The sequence below is a fragment of the Bos indicus genome, chromosome 14, assembly GCF_029378745.1.
Source record: "Bos indicus isolate NIAB-ARS_2022 breed Sahiwal x Tharparkar chromosome 14, NIAB-ARS_B.indTharparkar_mat_pri_1.0, whole genome shotgun sequence".
Classification (NCBI taxonomy): domain Eukaryota; kingdom Metazoa; phylum Chordata; class Mammalia; order Artiodactyla; family Bovidae; genus Bos; species Bos indicus.
The window spans coordinates 32,007,399-32,033,360 of record NC_091773.1 but is presented as its reverse complement, the minus strand read 5'-3'; the positions used below and the strand labels follow the sequence as shown (position 1 = coordinate 32,033,360).

The 25,962-nt window shown below is 40.4% G+C and overlaps 1 protein-coding gene and 1 long non-coding RNA gene across 5 annotated transcripts in view; one reads left to right on the top strand and one right to left on the bottom strand.

Annotated features, from left to right (window-relative positions):
- The window catches only part of CPA6 (carboxypeptidase A6), a 297,362-nt gene that overhangs the window by 133,670 nt on the left and 137,730 nt on the right, over positions 1-25,962 (top strand). The gene's annotated exons all lie outside the window — the stretch shown is intronic.
- The window catches only part of LOC139186908 (uncharacterized), a 314,423-nt gene that overhangs the window by 153,267 nt on the left and 135,194 nt on the right, over positions 1-25,962 (bottom strand). For 2 of the 4 annotated variants that reach the window (XR_011570592.1, XR_011570591.1), the window contains 2 exons: positions 2,941-3,039; positions 2,087-2,330 (listed from right to left, as the gene is read on the bottom strand). This is a non-coding gene — a long non-coding RNA (uncharacterized lncRNA). The remainder of the gene's footprint in view (positions 1-2,086; positions 2,331-2,940; positions 3,040-25,962) is intronic. The other 2 variants (XR_011570594.1, XR_011570593.1) reach the window with 1 other exon arrangement.

Here is a 25,962-nt window from a genome sequence, read left to right as displayed (position 1 = left end):
TCCTCCTCATCCATGGTTCCTACACAGGCAGTGCCAATTTAAGTTGGAGTCTCATGACAAGGGCTCATGAATGAGGATGCAGGAGTTTATTCCAAACTCTTGTGATTTTCTCCAATACCAACGAGGCTGAGCTTGCCAGGCATTTCCTAAATCTCCTCTCCCCTTCAAAAGAATCCCTGATTCTGGGTACTGACATTGAGCTACCTCTGGTCACATATGATCATCAACCCCATTATAGATTTTTTAGCAGCAATACCTGAACACTCTCTGAACAGTACCCCAGGGACTCAAAAGTTGCAGTGAAACAAAGCAAGGTTCAAATAGAAGCGTCTGTCTCCATTGACGTGTGGTAGACATATCACTCGGAGAAGGCAATGGCACCCCACTCCAGTACTCTTGCCTGGAAAATCCCATGGACAGAGGAGCCTGGTGGGCTGCAGTCCATGGGGTCTCGAAGAGTCGGACACGACTGAGCAACTTCACTTTTACTTTTCCCTTTCCTGCATTGGAAAAGGGAAATGGCAACCCACTCCAGTGTTCTTGCCTGGAGAATCCCAGGGACGGGGGAGCCTGGTGAGCTGCCATCTATGGGGTCACACAGAGTCAGACACGACTGACGCGACTTAGCAGCAGCAGCAGTAACAGACATATCACTAGAAAAGCAAAAGAGCCCCCTTTACATTTTAGTGTGCAGTATTTCAGGGAACAAATATTCTGAACCAAATATTGGGGAAAAAATTGTTCATCAAAGGACTTTTTTCCCCATTTTGTTAATATATTTACCTGGTAGGCCTTATAGAGTTATGAAAATGAAATTGCATAGTTCTATATGTGATAATCACTTACCATTATCAAAAGCAATAGCATTATATCAGTGGGAACTGTGGGAACTCCTCATAAACTCATCAGTCATTGTAGATGAAACCAAAAGATGCTAAGCGCAGACAAGATGGTAGACCCTGATAACAGCACATTCACGTCATGACTTTTGGTACTTAAGAAAAACACAAAATCATATACAGAAGAAATACGTACAGAAAAATACGTTCCTGTATATTGTTTTCATTAGGTCCTTAAGGAAAGGGAGTAAACCAGGGAAGGAAATGATTTGGATGTGAAGGGGCTTAGGGGAAGGGACTGGTGAGGAAAGAGGGGAGCAGAGTGAAGGGGAGGGAGTTGGAGTTAATATTTCAAGTGTTGATGATACTCTGAGTCCATGTCACAGACAATTACATCCGGCCCCTCACGGTCACCATGTGATGGTCACAGTGCTAAGTGCTTTCCAGAATTGCCTCATTTCAACAACACAATGAATTGGGTATTGTTATTACTGCTGTGTTATGACCAACCTAGACAGCATATTAAAAAGCAGAGACATTACTTGGCCAACAAAGGTCCATCTAGTCAAAGCTATGGTTTTTCCAGTGGTCATGTATGGATGTGAGAGTTGGACCATAAAGAAGGCTGAGCACTGAAGAATTGATGCTTTTGAACTGTGGTGTTGGAGAAGACTCTTGAGAGTCCCTTTGACTGCAAGGATATCAAACCAGTCAATCTTGACTGGTTTAAAGGAAATCAATCCTGAATATTCATTGAAAGAACTGATGATGAAGCTGAAGCTCCAATACTTTGGCCACCTGATGCAAAGAACTGACTCACTGGAAAAGACCCTGATGCTGGGAAAGATTGAAGGCAGGAGGAGAAAGGGATGACAGAGGATGAGATGGTTGGATGGCATCACTAACTCGATGGACATGAGTTTGAGCAGGCTCCAGGAGTTGGTGATGGACAGGAAAGCCTGGCATGCTGCAGTCCACGGAGTCGCAAAGAGTTGGAATGACTGAGCAACTGAACTGAACAGACAGAGAAACTGGGAGAGACAGATAGAGGTTGAGGAACTTGCCCAGGTCACAGGGCAGAACTGGAATACACATCTAGGCAGTGCCAAGCCTTCTAGAGCCCAGGTCAGCCCACCTCCTGACTCTAGTCTGTGTTCTCTGATCCTAGTCACAATGGAGAGGATTAAAGCTGAGTCTGCAGGGCAGTGGAGCCTGGTCTCAGAATGTGATCAATATCATGCTCTTACCTACTTTATTCCTTGAGTCAGGGGGTCACCAAGACCACCTCCAGTTTCAGTGATTGCTGGAAGACTCTTACGGCTCAGCCTATAAATTGTTTTATTGGGCTGAAGTTTGAGGCCCGGAGCTTAAATAAATTTCTATCCAAAAATGTCATGTTAACTTGATGTAATTTTTAAATTCATGTGATTTCATCCCGTGATCCTCTTGCACTGCTGAAAATGGCAATTCTGGCCAGGCAGAGAAAGCAGCCTGCAGAGAAGAAAGAATGTGACAGTCTGCCATCCGATGCCCTGTGGAGCTGGCGGGACAGAATTGGGGCCATTGTTAACAGCTCTTCAGCACACCCTGTGCACTGCCTCCACGGAGAGAGAGGAGAGTTTGCCAGAGGCTTTCAGTTGCCTTCTTTCCCTGCAGCATAGTGTGGTGGGCAGAATCCTAAGGTGGCCCCACAATTTCTACCCCATGGTGTACACATCCCGCATAATCCCTCCTCTGAGTGTGTGTGTGGAGAGGCGGGGGCGGGGGGACCTGTTAATACGATAAGATAGTCATTGTCTTGATATATAATGTATTATGTGGCAGAAGGGAGAGTACCAGGGTGGGCCCGACCTAACCAGGCAAGCCTCTTAAAAGCAGAGCGTTTTCCCCAGCTGTTCACAGACGAAGAAGTCAGAGAAGTGCTCCCACTGGCGTAGAATCAAGCTGCTGTGTTGTGAACCGCACATGGGAGCCATGTGATAAGGAGAGTGGCCTCTAGGACATCAGAGCCCTCCCCAGTGATAGGCAGCACGGAGATGGAGATGTCAGTCCCACAACCATTAAGAATTCTGCCACAAGCATACAAGCTTGGAAAACGAACCTGAGGTCCAGATGAAATTCCAGCCCAGCTTGTACCTTGATCTTTGCTTGGGGAAATCTTCAAGAAAAAAATCCAGCCAGCTGCATCTGGACTTTCAACCTATAGAATTGTAAGATGATAAATAGGGATTGTTTTAAGCTGAGCTTGTGGTCATTTGTTCTGCAGCAATAGAAATGAATAAGCACAGTAAGATAACGTTTCTATATCTTGGGCTTTGATGGCTCTTGGTTTAACAGCATATATAAATGCTTTAGAACTTCCAAGGTGGTACTAGTGGTACAGAACTCACCTGCCAATGCAGGAGATGTTAAGAGATGCAAATTCAATCCCCGAGTCAGGAAGATCCCCTGGAGGAGGGCATGGCAACCCACTCCAGTATCCCTGCCTGAGAAATCCCATGGACAGAGGAGCCTGGCGGGCTATGGTTCATAGGGTTGTACAGAGTCAGACCCGACTGAAGTGACTTAGCTCATGCACACAGGAATGCTCTAAGTTACTTTTTCTGTTTTCACTGGCTGTAACCAGGCATTTATGGAAAAATGAAAAACAATTGGAATATGTGCTTAGGCTAAATTCACAATGCCTCATTTGAAACCTGAACAAATGCAAAGTGTGTGTGCAATGCTGAATGGAATCTGAGAAGGTACTGTCAGAGCATAGCTAATTAGACAGAGAACTGCTGTTACAAAGCTGGTTACTTTCCTAATTAAATTTCATGGTTTCGCTGAAGAATTAAAACAAGAAAGTTAAACAGAAAACCATGCCTCCAGAGAACTGGATTGAGAAAGCACCAACCAATTAAATTGTTAATTAAGAGCATAACCATGATTTAAATAAAATTATGATGGAGAGGGGACAGTATGCAGGTGAGTAAAATTAAAGTCGGAACACCATGGTCTGCCTACATTTCCTTGCAAATTCGCTGTGCTCTGAAGAAACAAAAATGGCTTTATGTAAGATCACAGACAAAGTTTCTCTTAGAGAATTGACACAGCCTTGGTGAAAGAAAAACTAATGATGTTTGTTTCCAATTTTCTCTTCAGAGATCTGTAGGATAAAAAAACTGCCCTGTGTCTGAAAGTTTATCATTTTTTTCCAACTAAAACATATCCTCAAAAATATTAGTTTTCTTTGAGTGACATATCTAGAGTCATAAATTTCCATGGGGAAAAAGCTGCACTTCATATGAGGCAGGCTTTATCCTTTCTCTCTGCTCAGTTGTGAACTTGGCTGCTGCCTTGCCCAGGTGTGACCTCCCTCCTCAGCTTTGTGCTCTAGTTGACCACTCTCTTCTTTTAATCCTTCTTGGTACCCGCCCAAGTCATGCAGCTGGACCCACAGGAGTCCAGAACACCTGTGGTCCCTAGGAGCTCGCAAGTTCCAACATCCAACTGGACGGTTTAATGGATTAGGGAACTTGTAAGGAAGAAGATAAATGATAGAATTCTTGCTGCAGGAGTTACTTGTTCTGAGTTTCATTAGAAACTGTGCCATTAGAGGATCTCTTAAGCCTTGCTACAAGAGACAGAATTCTAAGATGATCTTTAAGATTTTTAGCCCTGGTATATACACACCTTCTCCCAGCTATTCCATCAAACACTAATCTAGGCACTGCTTTTAAAGGATTTTGCAAATGTAAGTAGGGTACCAAGCCAGTTGATCTTAAAGTAGGGAGATTGCTCAGGTGGGCCTGACCTAATCAGATGAAGACTTTAAAAACAGAGTGCTTTCGCCCACATGATTGCAAAAAGAGGAAATCAGAAAGACTCCTGCTGGCCTGGAGGAAATCAAACATCTAGGCTGAGAGCCGCCACGTAGCAAGGAACTGCAGGAGGTCTCTAGTTTTTGACAGTTGACTAGAAGGAAAACAGAGACCTCAGTCCTACAACCACAGTGAAGTAAATTTTACCATCAACTGGTGAGAACGTAAGAGGATCCTGAACCCCAGATGAGACTGCATTTTAAGCTGGCACCTTAGTTGCAGCCCTGTGACACCCTAAGCAGAAAGCCAAGCCACTTCTGACCTACAGAAATGGTAAAGTAAAAAACTGCACCACTAAATTTATGGTAACTTGGCAATAAAAATCTAATAGGATAACCTCAAACAGCCAGTGACTCAGTAAGTTAGCTGATGATACACACAAGCATTTTGAATGATATTGAAAGATAAATGTGAAGAAGAGACCAAAACTTTAATCTGTCAAAATGTTTGGGGCAGGAAATAGCATTTACATTTTTCTGTTAAAGGCTTTGTAAAGCAATGAAGCAACTTTGCTTTTGCTTTCTCTGGCATGATTTTTGAAAGAAAGCTTCTTATAATCCAGGCAGGATGTTCAAATGCAGTTATGGATTACATTTCAGGAATACAAATTTCAGAGGTGGTATGCAGTTTTTTCCTCCCTTTGTGTGGCTATTGGTAATTAGTAAACTCAATAACAGAAACATTAAGAGAAATAATACAATCTGTGGGAAAGACAGGAATACGTTGGAAACATTCTTTCAAAAGTAAAAAAAAAAAAAAAAAAAAAAAAATCCTACAGTATTCTTATTCTGATTACCCTGCTCCTTCATTTAATTTACTCAAGTTGACAACATGACCATGGACTAATGCCACTGTATTTTTAAATTTATTTTTAATTGGATGACATTTGCTTTACAATGTTGTGTTGGTTTCTGTTGTACAACAACGTGAATCAGTCATAAGTGTGTGTGTGTGTGTATCCCCTCTCTCTTCAACCTCCTTCCTGCCCCACCCCCATCCCACCTCTCTAGGTTGTCACAGAGCACTGGGTTGAGCTCCCTGTGTTATGGAGTAACTTTCCATTAGTTATCTATATTACACATGGTAATGTATATGTTTCAAAGCTACTATCTCAATTGAACTCACCCTTTCCTTCCCCCACTGTGTCTACAAGTCTTGTCTCTATGTATGCATATCTACTGCTGCCCTCCAAACAGATTCATAAATACCATTTTTCTAGATTCCATATAAATGCAGTAATATATGATATTTGTTTTACTTTCTGACTTACTTCACTGGGTATAACAGGCTCTAGGTTCATCCAACTCAGTTCAACTGACTCAAAATTGTTTCTTTTTATGGCTGAGTAATATTCCATTGTATATATGTACCATATCTTCCTTATCCATTTGTCCATTGATGGACATATGGGTCGTTTCCACATCCTAGCTATTTTAAATAGTGCTGCAATGAACATTGGAGCACATGTGTCTTTTTCAGTTCTGATTTCCTCAAGGATAGGCCCAGTAGTGGGATTGCTGAGTGATATGATAGTTTTATTCCTAGTTTTTAAAGGAATCTCCATACTGTTCTCCATAGTGGCTGTATCGATTTACATTTCCACCAACGGTGCAAGAGGATTGCACACATCCTCTCCAGGGCTTATTCTTTGTAGATTTTTTGACGATGGCCATTCTGACTGGTGTTAGGTGATACCTCACTGTAGTTTTGATTTGCATTTTTCTAACAATGAGTGATGTTGAACATCTTTTCATGTGTTTACTGGCCATCTGTAAGTCTTCTTTGGAGAAATGTCTGTTTAGGTCTTCTGTCTTTTTTGATTGGGTTGTTTTTCTGATATTGAACTGTGTGAATGGCTTGTATATTTTGGAAATTAATCCTTTATCACTTGCTTCATTTGCAATTATTTTCTCCCTTTCTGAAGATCATCTTTCCATCTTGTTTATAGTTTCCTTTGCTTTGCAAAAGCTTTTAAGTTTAAGTTCCATTTGTTAATTTTTATTTTTATTTCCCTTACTTTAGAAGGTGGAATACCACTGTATTTTAAGTTTACCATGTTTCTTTTCTGTTTGTAAGACTTCTTAGTTTTGATCTTTAAACAACCTGTTCTGAGATGAGTTTTTAAACTTTAAAAGTAGTTGCTCTTGTTGGATGATAGTAATCGTTATTCCTAAAGTGCTTGAAACTGGACAGCTCAAGCGGCCAGATCCAGCGCAATCTCCCATAGAAGGTGATCTCCACTGGGCTCATTCATCTACCTACCATCACTCTCATGGCTAGGGATTGGCTGTAGGCTGGAATGACAGGACATCTGGACCATGTGTCTCTTAGTCTAGGTAGCTAGTCTGGATGTCATGGGGATCTGAAAGCAAACTTACAAATCTTCTTAAACCCAGTTCAAAACTCAGGACTTCTTCCACATTCCATCAGCCAAAGGAAGTCAAATGGCCAATCCAGACTCAAGGTACAACAGACTCCAGTTCTTGATTAGATGGTTTCAAGGTGTGAACTGTGGGCTTTTGGGTGGCGCTAGTGGTAAAGAACCTGTCTACCAGTGCAGGAGACATATGAGACTCAGGTTCAATCCCTGGGTTGGGAAGATTCCCTGGAGAAAGGGAATGGCAACCCACTATAGTATTCTTGGCTGGAGAATCCCATGGACAGAGGAGCCGGTGGGTTACAATTCATGGGATCACAGAGTCGGACATGACTGAAGTGATGTATGCATGTAAGGTGTGAATACAGACATGAGAAAAATGTGTGGTCATTTTTATAAGCAACCTCAGACCCCACACATACATATCCTTTCCAGTCTGCACCAAATATGAAGTGAAAGATGACAGCCCCTACCTTGTCTATAGTCTCGCTGCCACTACCTTGATTCTGGCCTTATGGTCTCTAGCCTGGTTTGCACTCATCTCCCAAACTGCCTTCCCATCACTCACTTATGACTTCAATTTGTTCCCGATAGTGTAGTCAAGGTGATCTTTCTGAACTGAAAACTGACCATGTCATATCTCTACTTAAAGCTTTTGAAGACTGACCATGTCATATCTCTACTTAAAGCTTTTGAAGTGTTCCCCATTGTCAAAACTGGAAAAGACCCTGATGCTGGGAAAGATTGAGGAGGAGAACGGGGTGACAGAGGATGAGATGGTTAGATGGCATCACTGACTCAATGGACATGAGTCTGAGCAAACTCTGGGAGTTGGTGATGGACAGGGAAGTCTGGCATGCTGCAGTTTATGGGGTCGCAAAGAGTCAGACAAGACTGAGCAACTGAACAACAACTCATTGTCAGTAGCAGTATTTCTAGTCCAGGCTGTACACTGAGTCTTCTTGAAAGCTGGTATCTGGCCCCCACACCTGCCAGAAGTTCAGATTCAATTCTGATAACCAAGGCTCAAATTCCAGATGAACCTTGGTTATTAGAGTGTTTTGAAAAGTTCCTTAGGTGCCTTCACAGGTGGTAAGGAGAATCAAGCACTGGCCAAGGGTATAAACTTCAAACTCTTTGGCCTGACACACAGATCCCTTGAAAACCCCACCCGGCCTGCCTCTTAAGCATTTCTCATCATCCATTTTGTCCTTGGCTCAGTGCTCAGAACCCTTGCTGTACTGACCTGTCATTTCTCTCTGAGGGGCTTTTTCTAAGCTATTCCTCTTATCTAGAATGCTCTTCTCCTCTTTGTCCTACTCATAAACATCACACACCTCTGAAGATTAGGCTAACACTTAGGGTTCTCCTTGAATTCTGACCCTCTACAGACAGTATATCTGGGCATCTATGTCACTTTGTACTTAACCAACATCTTCCCTCCCCCAGTCCATCCCCAGTGCAACGAGTTGCTTACAGATCTGCAATTTAGTAGATCCCTGAATTTCAGTCAGTGCGTTTAACTCCTGGGTTGGGAAGATCCTGGTTGGAGAAGAAAATGGCAACCACTCCAGTATTCTTCCCTGGAGAATCCCATGGACAGAGGAGCCTGGCAGGCTCCAGTCTGTGGGGTCACAGAAGTTGGGCACAACTGAGTATCTAAGCACACACACACACACAGGGAGGCATTGACGGGAGAGAAATAAGTGAGTCTTCCATTGGTGCTAAAGAAGTGCATAGCCAGGCACGCACTCCTAGGAACGCAGCCCAGCCAAAACATACAAGAGACCATTACTCCTTCCAGACCCACCTTTTGGGCTTCACTTTTTTTTTCCTGTCCTTTGTAAATCACCCTTTGTATTTATTCTTATAATTTCACCCCCAAAATAATAAGAATTGAAGGGTGTGATTTTTGCTTTGTCAAATGTGAATTTATTTCTGCTTTTAAAGAACATGAACATGGGATCAAGGATGTGGGAATAGATGAAGTTCCTTTTTAAGGGCAGAGATGAAGCTTCTTAGTGGCTGAGAGCTTTCCAACCAAATGTATAGACTACACTTTGGTGCCATTTCCTAGACCCATGAACTTACAATAGCCTATTCATCAGCCACAAAGACTTTGCTTGGTTTTAAAAGTTTCCTGTTTTCTAGTATATTTTTTTCTCTAGTTACATAAATGTCGAGTGATTTCCCCTGCCTTACATGGTTTTAGAGATCATTTTCAGTGAGAAAGACGGAACCCCATTTTAAAGAAATGGGCACCAGCATATAAATGAGTACCAGTGACTCAAAGGAGTGGACCATGACCATCCAAACACATGTATTAAATATTTAACCATGTGAGGTCTTATACAGGTCAGTTGGGGAAAGCAGTTAGCATGGTGATGAATGAGAGTATAACCCTTGGAGATAGACTTCCTGGGTTCATATCTAGGCTCTTTCATGTTGTATGTGCGCATGCTCAGTCATGTCCGACTCTGTGACCCCATGGACTGTAGCCCACCCGGCTCCTCTGTCCATGAGATTTCCCAGGCAAGAATACTGGAGTAGGTTGCCATTTCCTTCTCCAGGGGATCTTCCCGACCCAGGGACTGAACCGATGTCTCCTGCATCTCCTGCATCAGCAGACAGTTTCTTTACCACTGAGCCATCTGGGAAGCCCCTTTCGTGTTGTATGTGTCAGCAAATTATCTGATTTATCTGTGCCCCTACTTCCTAACCTGTAATGTAGGACATTTTAGAAAAAGTTGATTATTTGCACACTTGGGTTACCCCATAGCTGGCACATGTATTAATATATTTGTATACTTCAGTTATTTTTGACATGCTGTGTCTCCCTCAGTAGACTGAGAACCTTCTGAGAGCAGAGAGTACTTGCCATTCTTCTTTGGGTGGAATCAATGTCTGACACTCCCTAATACTTGGCTGTAGTAAACACTCAACAAACCTTGTAGGAATAAACAGATGTCATTCATTCATCTACTTGCCTATGATTATAATACAAGCAACTCTAACTTGGATTCTAATTAAGAACATAAGTATGACTGCATATATTTTAAACAGGATCCAAAAGATTATCATCATAGATCATCTTTTGGATAGAATGATGGGTTAAAGGGAGTATCAAGAAATAGGCAAAGGTGTGAGGTAAAGGAAATTATCTGTCTCTTCAGTTACAAAGGAAGTTTGATGAAGGAAGTAGGATGTCTCTAAAAGCTTGATGTAAGTTTTCTGAGAGAATCATCTTTAAGTTCTGCCACTTTCTGCTAGAGTCTCAGGTCACGTTAGAATTTTGCCTTCAGGCGTTGACTCACTCAGTGACTGCAATAATGGTAATAGCCAGAAATACTTCAATTTGAAAATCAGATTTCAGGTGTTCTCGGAGTCTATTTGTCCTGTTTAATCAAAAGTGTCTGTATCTCTTTAAGGTGCTGACATCCTTGATGAGCTTGATGAACAAATCCATGCCTTTCTTATAACCTAAAAACAGTTATTAGGGATGCCTATGTGGCAGTTCTCTGTGCCCTAAAGAAATTCAGAGCAGCTTCTGCATATTCATCAGCCACAAAGATTTGAGTTGATTAAAGACATTTCCTGTTTTCTACCATTTTGTTTTCATAGCTGTGTAACTGTGGAGTGATTGAAATTCCCATGGTCCCACAGATATATCTCTTAGATCTTTTCCTGATAATTGCATTTGCTTTGAGGCTATCTGATCATGAGTGTTCTTCTGTTCTCTCACATTTTAGTCACATTTTGAAAGTGGACTGTGATCTGGGCGGAGACTCAGCCTCAGATTTTTGAGAAAGAAGAAAGGAGATGGTTCAGAGGGCACAATCATATTCTCACAAGGAGAAGATATTGACCCAGTGCAGGGCTCAGTGATCTTTAAGAAGTCACATGTCTTGTTTGTTCACCCCTTAGAGAGAGAACGTTGGGATCACAGGCAAAAGATATCTCTGTGTTGGTGGACAAGTCTGAGCCTGGCGGTGATCCAATGAGGGAGCAAGCCCTGGGCTCTCAGGAAGGAGTGACTAGATGCGAGGATAAACAACAGAAGGGCAGGATGTGTTCTTCTCTCATTCAGTAGTCCCACCCTTCCTTGTCCTAAAACCTCAGTCACCACATCAGGAGTCTGGCTTAAAATAGACAGTCCATTGGTTTAGTCAACAAGATCAGCCAAGGTCCAGTCAGAAACCACACTAATAATTTGAACAGAAAAATTTTATGTAAAGTATTGTGTTGGCCAAAATGTTCATTCTATCAGATGTTATGGGAAAATCCAAAGGAGATTTTTGGCCAACCCAATAGTATTAACTTAGTAAAGGATGACTAACTACTAAAAGGCATAAGAGAGCAAATACAAGGGCAGAGAGTACTGCACTTGGGCTCTCTACCCCTGGGATAGGAAGGAAACCGACGAAGGGACTAAGAACTTGACAGTGTTTTTCACCATCCTCAACCCCAAGGCAGAGATTCAGTCCTCCCTGGAGTCAGTGGCTCACCGACGGGTGGAGAAATGAGCCAGGATACCTGCAGGCCAGAGCTGGTCCAAAGGAAACTGTTAGCTGTGGGGTCCAAAAACCCGACAGAGTAAGTGCAACTCAGACTCACATGAGTCAAGTTGGGTGGCTCAGTAAAGAATCTGCCTGCAGTGCAGAACTGGCTTCAGTCCTCGGGTTGGGAAGATCCCCTGGAGAAGGAAATGGCAACCCACTCCAGTATTCTTGCCTGGAAAACACATGGACAGAGGAGCTTGGCAGGCTGCAGTCCATGGGGTCACAAATAGTCGGACACAACTGAGCAACATACACACACACACACAGACACGACTCACATATGCCACCGAAAGCATGGGAGGGAAGAAAGCACGTGGGAACCAGAAGAGGCTCCTTCCTCTGCTGTATCTCTGCAGCCCTCTCCTGACAAAGCCTGCACTGACCAGCCATCAGAGGAGACATGTTTGCAGGGCCCAGCTTGAGTATCACAAAGCAGGACAAAAAGAGGGTGGACTTGCAGTTAAAAGGCAGTATATTCATAACACAGCACCTTTGCTTTAGCTCCAGAGATATGGTAGTTAACAAGATAAATTAAGGTCTTTATTCTCACTAACCTTATCATCTGAAGAGAAATAGAAGTAAAAAGGTCATGGCAGGGAGTAGCTATTAAAATGTTAGTTACTCAGTTGTGTCTGACTCTTTGTGACCCCATGTACTGTAACCTGTCAGGCTCCTCTGTCTATGGGATTTTCCAGGCAAGAATACTGGAGGGGGTTGCCATTTCCTTCTCCAGGGGATCTTCCCAACCCAAGAATTGAACCCAGGTCTCCTTCACTGCAGGCAGAGTCTTTACCATCTGAGCCACCAGGGAAGCCGTATTAAAGGATGACTTTGAATCCCTCCACCCACCAAAAAAAGAGAGAGAAGGGATTTAACAGTTCTTCACTTACTATGTGCCAAACATTCTAAGTATCAAATATTTATCATGTAATCGCTGCAATTTAAAGATTGGGATTATTATCCCAGTTTTTAGATGAAAAAAAAAAAATGGAGTCATCCTGCATCCATTTCACAAAAGACTTTTTTAATTTAAAGGAGTTCCTTTTGAACATGATTTCAGGAGGTTTCATCTGAAATCTTGGTCAGGTTTGGAAAAAAACTTTTGCTGAGATTATTCGAGCGGCCAGCTGAGAGCACGAAAGAACACCGAGATATGGATGTGCTAAAAGGAGGAGTCTGGATGGAAGGAACTGGGGGCTTGCCACGGACCAACCTGGCTCCCTTCACAATATTATCCAGAAGCGCTGACGGCCTGGCCAGTGATCCATCTCTCCTGCCATCCCCAGCAACAAGCCTGCTTCTTTATTTATTGATTAATAATGTGTTCAAACCATGGCAGCACATTTTATTTTAGTATATCTAAATAATTGACATCAAACATTAAAAAATTATTTTTCTACTATGACTATGTGAATAAGGGAGAAGCAGCTAAGAGACCGGAGGAGAAATAGTGGCAGCAAATGAGGTCTTTCTATTTTAGCAAATGTGAAGTTGACTCTACGTATCACAGATCTTATTTATTATATGTATTTCAAAAATATCAGGCAAAACAATTTATAGACTATGAAACAAACACTAATTTTGGCATAACAATCTCTTGGGGTCACCTGATCTCTTTTAAGAGTATCAGAGCCCTTAATGGTCAAGAGATCAATTGATCAGAGTTGATCAAGATAAATGATGTATACTAAAGGTTGACTTTCACAGGACTAAGGATATTACCTAGGATAATTTATTTCTCCATAAATTATACAAATGACATCTATATCATACAATTATAAGTAGATTCCATCTCAGATAAGGAATGTAAGAAACATAGCCATAAAAGTTAATTCTCTGACCAATAATATCTAGCCTCATTCTCTTCATCAAACCTATGCTTATGGTCTCCAGAAAATGTCCAGGAAGCTGGGATTATAATCAGAATTCCAGATAACTGTAATTAAATAGTAGATGGTAAAGAATCTGCCTACCAATGCAGGAAACTCAAGAGATGTAATTTCGATCCTGGGTCAGGAAGATCCCCTGGAGTGGGAAGTGGCAACCTACTCCAGTTTTCTTGCCTGGAAAGTTCCATGGACAGAGGAGCCTGGCAGGCAACAGTCCATGGGGTTGCACAGAGTCGGACATGACTGAGCAACTGAGCACTCAGAAACACAAAGCCAGAGTTATCTTAAGGACAAATGCAGAGTATGCTTACAAACTTTTAGACTATATCACACATAAGGGAAAAAAATCAAAGACCATAGTGAAACATGAGTTTATCACTAACAAGCAATGTAGAATTAAACGTCTGTAAGTTGATGTGCCTATTAGGGTGCAAGGCTGACTGTCCTTCAGTTTCTAGTCTCCTCTCTTATGATAAGAGTCAGTCTTCCCTGGTTGAGGAAACTCCTAGGGAAGAGAGTTATGACTGTTGACAGGAATGTTTTTTTTTAGAGAATGTGTTAATATTTTTAGGCAGATAAGGAAAATAAAAAAGTTTCTCCCTGCATTTGCTGTTTTCAAGTGCTTAAGGCTTAAAATAATCAAAATACCAAAGCAGCACCCCTGAAAGTGGCTTGTCCTGAACTCCTCATATTTTGGGATGGCATATTCTTTTTTAAATAGTTATTCAATTATTTGGCTGCACTGGGTCTTAGTTGTGGCATGTGGGATCTAGTTCCCTGACCAGGGATCAAACCCTGGCCCCTTGCACTGGGAACATGGAGTCTTAGCCAGACCACCCTGGGTTGTATATTCTGCCCTTCAGCATCGTCACAGCTAATACTGAAGGTGGTACAACAGAGTGCTATCTTAAACAAAAATATATGGCATTAGCTTAGCAACTGGGCAGTAGATGGAAGGAACCTAGACATCACCATCTGGAGAGAGAAAGACCAATGTTATACAATAACATTTAAACTAGCAGCTAAACTTGGAAGGCTGTCCCCAAAAAAGTACTTATTGATCCAGCTTCCCTGGTGGCTCAGACAGTAAAGAATCTGCCTGCAATGCAGGAGACCTGGGTTCGATCCCTGGGTCGGGAAGTTTCCCTGGAGAAAGGAATGGCAACCCGCTCCAGTATTCTTACCTGGGAAATCCCAGGACAGAGAAGCCTGGCAGCCTACCATCCATGGGGTGGCAAAGAGTTGGACACAACTGAGTGACTTTTACATTGATCCTATAGCTCTAAGGAAAGTAGTTGCAAATATCCAGAATATTAACATGCATTGGTTCTTTTCTTTGTTTACAGAAAGGTATCACAAGGAGCTGAATTCAGGCAGGAGCTGACCAGTTTACAAACAGAAATGAAAAGGAATTGGGGGAATAAAAAGGCAAGAAAAATGCTTCTAAATTCTAAACAGAGGAAAATAAAACTGAAAGAGCTTTTCAGAAAAAAGAGTTCATTAAGATTTCTCAGATTTGCAAAGTGACTTTTTTTTAAAGGTTTTTTTTTTTTTTTTTTTTTAATGTGGACCATTTTTAAAGTCTTTATTGAATTTGTTACAGTATCACTTCTGTTTTATGTTTTGTTTTTTTTGGCCCCAAGGCAGTGGGATCTTAGTCCCTGCCCTGGGATCAGACCTCCACCCCCTGCATTGGAAGGCCAAGTCTTAACCACTGGACTGCCAGGGAAGTTCCTGCAAAGTGACTTAGATCGAGTTCTTTTTCTACCTTTCCACTTCAGCCTACTTTTTCCAATACCCTCAAAGTGGCTCCCATTGAGTTAGGGAGCGGGGACAGTGACCAGGACTAGGAAGCCAAAAATTATAATAAGATTTGAGAATTATGTTTAGATTCAGGATTTGGTTACGGAATCTAGTTTCTGAGAGATAGCCCAAAATATCATAGACCTGATCCAAAAAAATGTTTAAAAAAATATTAATATCAAATGGTCATATTTGTTGGGCAAAAGTAAAGCCCAAATTTTAAATAGAATGGTCAGAAAGATATCATTAAAAAGATGGCCTTTGAGCAAAGGTTTAAAGGAAGTAAGGGTGAGTTTTACTCCTACACCTTTGGGAATACCCACCCCTTTCATATTTACCTGTCAAAAGGACCATCCTGGATGCTAACTCATGAGAAGCTTTTGCCAACTGCCACGACTAGATGCATGCATTCTCCTTGAGCCCATGAAGAACTCTGTTATTCTCTTGTACAATCTGTTCCCACATTCTTGTTTTCTTACACGTGTTCTCATTCACTTGTGAGTATAGGAGAATGACACACCCAACTTAATAAGAATAACCTAAGGTTAATAAATTGTAGCTCTCTTTTCCTTAACCACACAACCTCCATCACCTCTCCATGTATTTTGATATTGATGATTGACATTTCTCAACATCCTTTTACCCTTTCCAACCAAACTGCTGTTTATACACCCATTCCACACAAATACTACCTTTCCCTGCCTCATATACAAAGAATGTTCTTCCCAGGTGGCTCACTGGGAAAGAATTTGCCTGCCAATGGAGGAGACATGGGTTTGATCCCTGGGTTGGGAAGATCCCCTGAAGGAGGAAATGGCAACCCATCCCAGTATTTGTGCCTGGGAAATCCATGGACAGAGGAGCCGGGCAGGCTGTTGTCCATGAGGTCACAGAGTCAGCCAGGACTAAGTGACTGAGTACATACACATATAAAAAGGACACGCGTTTTTAAAGATGTATACTATGTTTGTTAATACAAAGGATGAAAAATGTTAAGGACACCCACAGGCTTAACTTGAGTCAAGGGGACAGAATGGTATATAGGCAAAAAGAGACAGACTTACAATAAGACAGTGTGAAGGCAAAAGCAGAGCAAAACAAAGCAATTACAGAATTTAGGTTCAATTTAATCTGAGGTTAACAGGAAGGCTTTAGAGAGAAGATAATGCTTAGCGATTCAAGTCCTTGCTTATTCTCAAAGGAAAAAGGGTAGAGGGAAAAAATCTCACTTGCCTGGGAATCATTTGCAGACAGTCTCACTGAATATACACCACCAGTAACTCCAGATTGTCTGAAAGGAAACTTAGTAAATACTGACTACAGATCTGAATGTTTCCAATACTCTTCAAAGAATCTCTAATTATTTATTTAATGCTGTTTAACAAAAATTCATGGACATGCTTTAGCAGCTGTCAGTTTCATTCAGGATCCATTTTGAAACTGACAGAGGCTTTCTTTCTTTTAATAACAACCTCATTCCTCTTGGAAAACCATAATCCTGAAAGAAGTATGTTAAAGTACAGGACAAACTCTTTCAAGAATAAATAAGTTTGTAGTTTAAATTTGAATGGATTTCTAAATGTTTCTTCTCAAGGAATTTTGTAAGAATAATTGCTAAAATTAAAACAGCTCAGGGACAAATCCTGCACCCATCTCTGCCTGGGAGGTAAAGAGTACCTGCATATAATTGCAAGCTCAAAGTGAGCCTCTGTACTTAAACGCAAACATTTAAGGAATGCAGTTCTTGTACATACAGAAGGATATTTCATAGAAAGAGAATGATCCTTGGAAATAAAAGTATTTTGTATGAGGATATAATAGACAAAACTCAGACCAAACCTCTAAAATAGAAACTTACCTCTTTTCTAGGACAGAAACACAGAGATCCATTTTGGGTCACATTTAATTTCTTGCTTATAATGAGAACATTAATTTTATTTTTTTAAAGACTAGAAAGCTTATAAAATTCTTATATGAACTTCATGAGAGTATATAATTCTTATATAACACTTTGCTATCAAGGGATTCCAAACTCTTTATAGAATGTTAGTTGGTTTAATTATCACAGTTCCCAAGCAGGTAAAGAAGTGACAAGTGGTATGTGTGATGGGCTTTATCTCATTTTCTACTGTGAGTCATGGTTACTCTTGAAGCAGAAATGGAGCCATACTTTCCTAATATGCAGTTGATCTGACTCATTCTACCTCCCCCTGAGTTGGGTGGTTATGTTCCAGTTTTGCTGTTATTTCTATTTCACTAAGGTCTCGCAATGGAGTGTCATAGTCTATGCCTCCATGTTGGATTTGATGAGATGAAGGCAAGTAAAAGCTTTTTAGAAGATACCAGCTTTGTTCTGTTTTATGGGCAGTTATAGCTTCAGAGTACTAGATCTCAGTACACGATGAATTCTTCTTTGTTGTGACATATGTAGGGTTCAAATGTTCATTAGAAGTTGGATTTTTTTTAATGTAAAACACAATACATATAGTGTTCAAAATTCAAAATATTTAGAGGAGACACAATGAAAATAAATCCTCTCCTACCTCTCTTACCATAAGGTTCTTCCCACAGAGGCAACCAGTGTTAGCAGTTTCTTACAGAGATATTCAACACAAATCCAGGAAGGGAGGTAGCAGGGGAAGGGATAGATAAAGATATTCCATAAATTATAACAGACCTATACACATTGTTCTACTAGGCACTTTCTTCACTTAAGATATCTTAGCAATCATTCCATAACAAAATAAAAAATGCTCCCATATTCTTTTTTTGTAGCTCTGTAGTTTTCATTGTGTCAACATACCAAACTGTCTTTAACCAGTCTTTCACAGATGATGTTAAGATTGATTCCAATACTGTGCTATTATGAACACTGTCACAATGAAGGACCTGATAGGAAATTCATTTCCCACATTTACCAGTAGGATAATTTCTCAGAAATGGAATTACTGGGTCAAAGAGCATATATACTTTCATTTATAGATATTTTTCAAATTGTTCACTGAGAATTTATCAATTCACACTCCCACCAGAAATGTCTAAGAATTTCTATTTCTCTACATCCATGGCAACATAGTGTTCAGTCAAATTATATATAGACTAAATAATGAGTTCCCAATTCTTAAAGGAAATACTTGATACATCAAAGGCTATCTTATGTTTCCACAGGCCCACACACTTAAAATAACTTGTGTACTTATTTTCAAAAAAAAGTTTTTGAAAAATTTTAACTTGAGGTAAAATTGCTTATAAGTACAGCTCTACCCCATGCACTGTGACCATTGTTGTTCAGTCGCTCAGTCGTGTCTGACTCTTTGCAACCCCGTGGACTGCAGCATGCCAGGCTTCCCTGTCCTTCACTATCTCGAGGAGTTTGCTCAACCTCATGTCCATTGAATCAATGATGCCATCCAACCATCTCATCCTCTGTCACCCCTTCTCCTCCTGCCCTCAGTCTTTCCCAGCATCAGGGTCTTTTCCAGTGAGTCGGCTCTTGACATCAGGTGGCCAAAGTATTGGAGCTTCAGCTTCAGTACTTCCAATAAATATTCAGGGTTGATTTCCTATAAGATAGACTGGTTTGATCTTTCAGTCCAAGGGACTCTCAAGAGTCTTCTCCAGCACCACAGTTCAAAAGCATCAATTCTATGAACATAGCTTTGCTGAAACAATTTTGTGTGTCAGATTTCTAAACCTTAACAAGCTAACAAGTTGTTTCAATAAATATCTGATAGAAAACATTTCTAGTACTATTGAAGATTCTGAACAATATATTGGAGCCTCTTATACTGTAATGTGGTCACTTTCAGGGAAATGTGGACGCCTGAATCTAGTGAAAAGTAGAAAATACTATTTCATATATGGTATTTAAAGTATGTATCTGTAGTACAGGGTAGGCATTTTAAAATATGCATGGGTTAGGATTTGTGATATTACAAGCTGAATTGCAGTGAAGTTCTGCCAAGTGAGAAGTTGTTTTTATGAGATGTTTAAATGTATGTTGCATGTTCCAACAGAGCTAGCCTGCTGTATACTATACATTATGTATATAGCATTTGCAGAGATATAATCAAAATGTCTAATATTCCAAATGTGGACTTGCACTCAACCATAAATTATGTTACAGATATCTTGTAATAGCTCTCTCCATTTACAATTACAGGAAATTCTCAAGATTTTATTATACACACGTATGGACAGGTATGCCCCCAGAACCTTGCTGCTTTACGCAGAAACTAGTGTTTGACAAAGCTCTAAAGTATCAGACCTTGATAAGTAATGTAAAAATACTTGATTAATACTGTAATATCAACAAAAGTTTACTATTCATTCAAGGCCTTCTCTTGAAAATCTTTGTTCTTACAAAATAAGGCTATTGAGGAAATCTTCTTGTGGTTATATTAAAGAGGGAAGATTAAAACATGTCTATATTGGTATTGCTAGAAGTTCATATGGCATAAAAACTGCCTCTCACTTAAACGTTTATAATACCAAATATTCCTTGACACCATTTGAGTTAGATACTAAGAATTTTTAAAATAAACTGAAAATGAATTAAAGACCTAAATGTAAGAGCTGAAACCATAAAACTCCTAGAATAGAACATGGGCAGAACACTATTTGACACAAATCATAGCAATAATTTTTTTAATCTGTCTCCTAAGGCAAAAGAAATAAAGGCAAAGATAAATAAATAGGACATAATTAAACTTAAGAGCCTTTTATACAGAAAAGGGAACCATTGAGCCCTTGTGCATCCATGGTGAGATTCTAAATTGGTACACTCACTATGGAAAACAGTATGGAAGCTTCTCAAAAACTAAAGAACTACCATATGACCCAACCATTTCACTCCTGGGTCTATAGATGAAAAAAACACTAATTTGAAAAGATACATGCACCCCAATATTTATAGCAACATTATTTACAGTTGCCAAGATATAGAAGTAATCTACATGACTTCTTTGCCAACAAAGTTGTTACTTTGTTGGCAAAGACATTACTTTGCCAACAAAGGTCCATCTAGTCAAGGCTATGGTTTTTCCAGTAGTCACATATGAATGTGAGAGTTGGACTGTGAAGAAAGCTGAGCACCGAAGAATTGATGCTTTTGAACTGTGGTGTTGGAGAAGACTCTTGAGAGTCCCTTGGACCGCAAGGAGATCCAACCAGTCCATTCTGAAGGAGATCAGTCCTGGGTGTTCTTTGGAAGGAATGATACTAAAGCTGAAACTCCAGTACTTTGGCCACCTCATGTGAAGAGTTGACTCATTGGAAAAGACTCTGATGCTGGGAGGGATTGGGGGCAGGAGGAAAAGGGGATGACAGAGGATGAGATGGCTGGATGGCATCACTGACTCGATGGACGTGAGTCTGAGTGAACTCTGAGAGTTGGTGATGGACAGGGAGGCCTGGCGTGCTGCGATTCATGGGGTCGCAAAGAGTTGGACACGACTGAGTGACTGAACTGAACTGAACATGACTTCTTGGGTGGTGCTAGTGGTAAAGAATCCACCTGCTAATGCAGAGACATAAGAGACATGGGTTCAATCTCTGAGTCAGGAAGGCCCCCTAGAGAAGGGAATGGCAACCCACTCCAGTATTCTTGCCTGGGAAATCTCCTGGACAGAGGACCCTGGTGGGCTACAGTCCATGGGGTCACAAAGAGGCGGACATGACTGAGCAACTGAGCATGCATGCACCACATCCATCAAGAGATGAATGGATGAAGAAGATGTCACACACACACACACACACACATATATATACACATACATACATACATACAAGAGAATACTTTTCAGCTATAAAAAAGAATGAAACTGTTATTTTCAATAACGGGGATGAACCTAGAGGGTATTATGCTGCTGCTGCTGCTTAAGTCGCTTCAGTCATGTCCGACTCTGTGCGACCCCATAGACGGCAGCCCACCAGGCTCCCCCATCCCTGGGATTCTCAAGGCAGGAACACTGGAGTGGGTTGCCATTTCCTTCTCCAATGCATGAAAGTGAAAAGTGAAAGTGAAGTCGTTCAGTCGTGTCTGACCCTCAGCGACCCCATGGACTGCAGCCTTCCAGGCTCTTCTGTCCATGGGATTTTCCAGGCAAGCGTACTGGAGTGGGGTGCCATTGCCTTCTCCGGGGTATTATGCTATTATCACTTAAATGTGGAATCTGAAAAAAAAACTTTAAATGCATGTGTATAACAAAACAGCAATAGACCCACAGATATAGAGAACAAATTAGTGTTTACAAGCAGGGAGAAAGAAAGGTGAAGGGGTAATATAGGGGTAGAAGATTAAGAGATACAACTACTGTTCTATACATCTGTGTCTCTTTTGCTGTCTTGCATACAGGGTTATCGTTACCATCTTTCTAAATTCCATATATACGTGTTAGTATACTGTATTGGTGTTTTTCTTTCTGGCTTACTTCACTCTGTATAATAGGCTCCAATTTCATCCACCTCATTAGAACTCATTCAAATGTATTATTTTTAATGGCTGAGTAATACTCCATTGTGTATATGTACCACAGCTTTCTTATCCATTCATCTGTTGATGGACATCTAGGTTGCTTCCATGTCCTGGCTATTATAAACAGTGCTGCGATGAACATTGGGGTATATGTGTCTCTTGATTCTGAAGGGAGGGGGGTTCAGGATAGGGAACATGTGTATACCTGTGGTGGATTCATGTTGATGTTTGGCAAAACCAATACAATATTGTAAAGTAATTAACCCCCAATTAAAATAAATAAATTTATATTAAAGAGATACAACCACTATGTATAAAATAAATAAGCTACAAGGATATATTATACAGTACAGGGGAACATAACCATTATTTTATGATCATTTTAAATGGAGTATCATCTATAAAAATATTGAATCACTATTAAATCACCTGAAATTAATATAATATTACTTCAGTTTAAAAAGGGTACCTCCACAAGGTAAAATGGCGTATTACTAACTCAGACACAACTTTTGTTGAAGATGATTTTCAACAGATCCCATAACCCACTCAAGTGTGATATTAATAATGGTAAATAATACTTTACAATAGTCCTGTGAATGTGAAAGTCACTCAGTCGTGTCGGACTCTTTGCGACCCCATGGACTTCAGCCTGCCAGGCTCCTCTGTCCATGGAATTCTCCAGGCAGGAATACTGGAGTGGGTTGCCATTACCTTCTCCAGGGGATCTTCCTGACCCAGGTATCGAACTCAGGTCTACTGCACTGGAGACAGATGGTTTACCATCTGAGCAACCAGGGAAGCCCTAATAAAGGCATACCGTGGAGGCATTGTGGGTTCAGTTTGAGACTATCAATAAAGCGAATATCACAATAAAATGAATCACACTAATTTTTTGGTTTCCCAGTGCATATAATAGTTATGTTTACAGTATACAGCAGTCTATTAAGTGTGTGATATCACTGTTTTTAAAATATATACCTTAATTTTAAAAAACACAGTTAGGATAGTAATATCAAAGATCACTGATCACAGATCACTGTAACAAATAATAATGAAAACAGCCTGAGATACTGAAAGAATTACCAAAATGTCACATGCAGACACAAAGTAAGAAAACGCTGGCTGGGAAATGGCACAGACAGACTTGCTCAGTGCAGTGTTGCCACAGCCTTTACTTTGTTTAAAAAAAGAGAACTGAAGCACAATGAAACAAGGTGTGCCTGCTTGAGAAATTGCTTAATTTCTCAGTAGAAGCAATTGGAAGCCAGAAGTCAGTGGGATAACAGCTTTAAATTGCAAAATAATAACTATAACAATAAGATTCTGTCATATGACAAAACTAAAGCAATGTAATAAAATGTTGATGTCTTTTATTCAAGGAAAAACAAGGCATGAATTGGAGAAATACATTGCCTCGCAGGCAGTGGAGTGCTCTGCCCAGTAATTTTGGATAACAGCAAGTTTTACAATAAAAAGGCAATGTGTCAATGGGCACGACTGACTAGGAGGTCAGGGATTTCTTTACAAGGCTAGTAGGTCCTGTTTTCCAGGGTAAGGTAACCTAGGGCTTCCTTGGTGGCTCAGTGGTAACGAATCTGTCTACCAATACAGATGTGGGTTCAATCCCTGGGTTGGGAAGATACCCTTGAGAGGAAAATGGCAACCCAATCCAGTATTCTTGTCTGAGAAATCCCATGAACAGAAGAGCCTGGCAGGCTATACAGTCCATGGGGACACAAAGAGTCAGACACAACCCAGTAGCTAAACAACAAAGGTAACCTAGCTAGAGCTTAGTTAGAGGACCATGATTAGTATCATGTTAGCTTTCCTTGACAGGTGTTTCCAGTGAGTATGGGCTGACTTAGTCTAGACTTGTGATGTGGGTCAGGCCACTGGGACAGCCTCCATTTTGTGGGTCCTGTATAATAAATTATCTTTATCAATGTCAACCTTTAAGTGCAAACCCAGCAAAAGATATCTTCTGAGAATGAAGATGGAGTATGTCAGACAAAATTGGAAGACTTCATCAGCAACACTCACTAAAGGAAATGTTGGAGGCTGTTCTTTAGGGGAAGGTGTAACTTCCAAACTAATGAAGAGAAAAAATAGAACAAGCATACAAACAAAAAATTAATCCCAGAAATGACAAGAATATTGAAAAACAGCATCAAGGAATAGGTCTGGGGCTATACCCCATAGGCCCAGCCTCCAGACCAAAGAAAGAGCCCAGAGACAGTGACAGAGATAGCAGGAGTTTACTGGACCTGGGATCTTCATGTCCAAATAAAGGTCTTGGAGCGACACCCCACCATGAATGGCAGGCAGGACATAACCACAATCTTTGGAGAAGGAGACTACCATTTATATGGGGGGTGTTAGTTGCTCAGTTGTGTCCAACTCTTTGCAACCCTATGGATTATAGCCAGCCAGGCTCCTCTGTCCATGGAATTTTCCAGTCAAAAATACTGGAGTGGGTTACCATTTCCTTCTCCAGGTGTATTCTTGACCCAGGGATCAAACCTGGGTCTTCTGCATTGCAGGCAGATTCTTTACTGTCTGAGCTACCACCGAAGCCCCTTTTTATAAGGGGAATGGATGTTAAGTTGGCTCATCAATTACCAGGACAATTAGCCACTAGGGCTCGGTACAAGCATTTAGGCAGTTACCTATTAAGTCCTATAATAAGAGGGTTGGATAATTGTGTGAGTGAAGTGGGGACTGGTCAAGCAGGGGTTCTGCAGAGAGTAAGAGAATAGCTATATTGAAGGACTTGACCACACAATAGGTGAGACAATTAGAAAGAATTGTCTTGTTAGATGATTAAAACTGAAATGAACAACAACAAAAAAGTGACTCCTATAAAAATTGGGGGAAGGGTCTTCATTAGGGGTCCTAGGATGCTACTGAGGTTTTGTTTCTTAACGTAGGTATGGTTACATGGATTTTTCACATTGTAATAATTCTTTAAGCGCTATGTTTGGCTTGGTGTATTCTTTTGCAGCAAAAATGTTTTTAAAACTTGACAACTCTGTCTCAGCCTCATTGCAAGAAACATAAAAATGATTAAATGGCCCCTCAAACTCCTGAAAGATCTCACAAGGTACATTTGAGGATCAGAAAAAGTTTAGAAAAACTCTCACCCACACCCCATGAAAGATCTGATTTTCTATAAACTACGCCCTTGCTTTGATATTAAATGTCTGTCTATATTCCCTTTTCCTTCTGTGAAGCTTTCTCTCAACAAGGTATTTCATTCATTAGAAAACCTATCATTTCATTCACACAAATTCCTTCTAAAAGTGAGGGCACTGTGCTGCCTAGAACTATTTGTGGAGGAGTTTTGATCAGATCTATTTTTTTAAAAATAGACTTTTTCATTTTTTAAAGATTTGATAGACACTATTTCAGTAGTTTGCTAAAAGGATAGATCTTAAATGTTCTCACTACAAAAAACTAAAATTGCAAATAGCAAAATAAATAACAGGCTTACAGAAATTTTGAAATAAGCTAAAGAAATGTTTCAAACCTTATAAAACTACCACATTCCAGGCTAACATACCTGAAGCTTCCTTGTACAAGTCCCAATAATTACAACATCCCAACATCAGTCTTTAATCTAGCTCTGGCTTCTGGTCTCCATCACTCATGATCTTGATAAACAAACCATACCTTCAGGCTGGTGCCAAAGTGAAAACTCAAAAAGTAAGAAACACTTGACATTCAGACTCAACAAATTACTCTGATTTTTCTTTGAGAATAATTTTCTGTTTTGAGGGCATTTTGAGTTTTGCCCGTTCACTGGCTATTTCTCTCTTTTAAAGTATTGTTTAAGCAGTGAAAGGGGCTTAATAGGATTCCTGCCATGATTTCAGTGTTGTAATTAGAAATTACATTTATTTTAATCCCCAGGCTTATTTTTCCTTTCCATACAAATTTTTATCTTCTATCTTATGTTTTCCTCCTTCCTTCTCTAAGTTTCTTTAGTTTTAAGACTTTAGATTTTCTGGAATGTGAAAACTGGACTCCTTAAAAGTCTGGAGGCATTTCAACAATTCTTTTTATGAGGTAACTGAAAGGCAAAGCTAACAGCAATGAAAGAGCCAGAACCTTTTCTGTTCTTGTCTAGATGACACATCGGTTTGTTGTGATTTTAA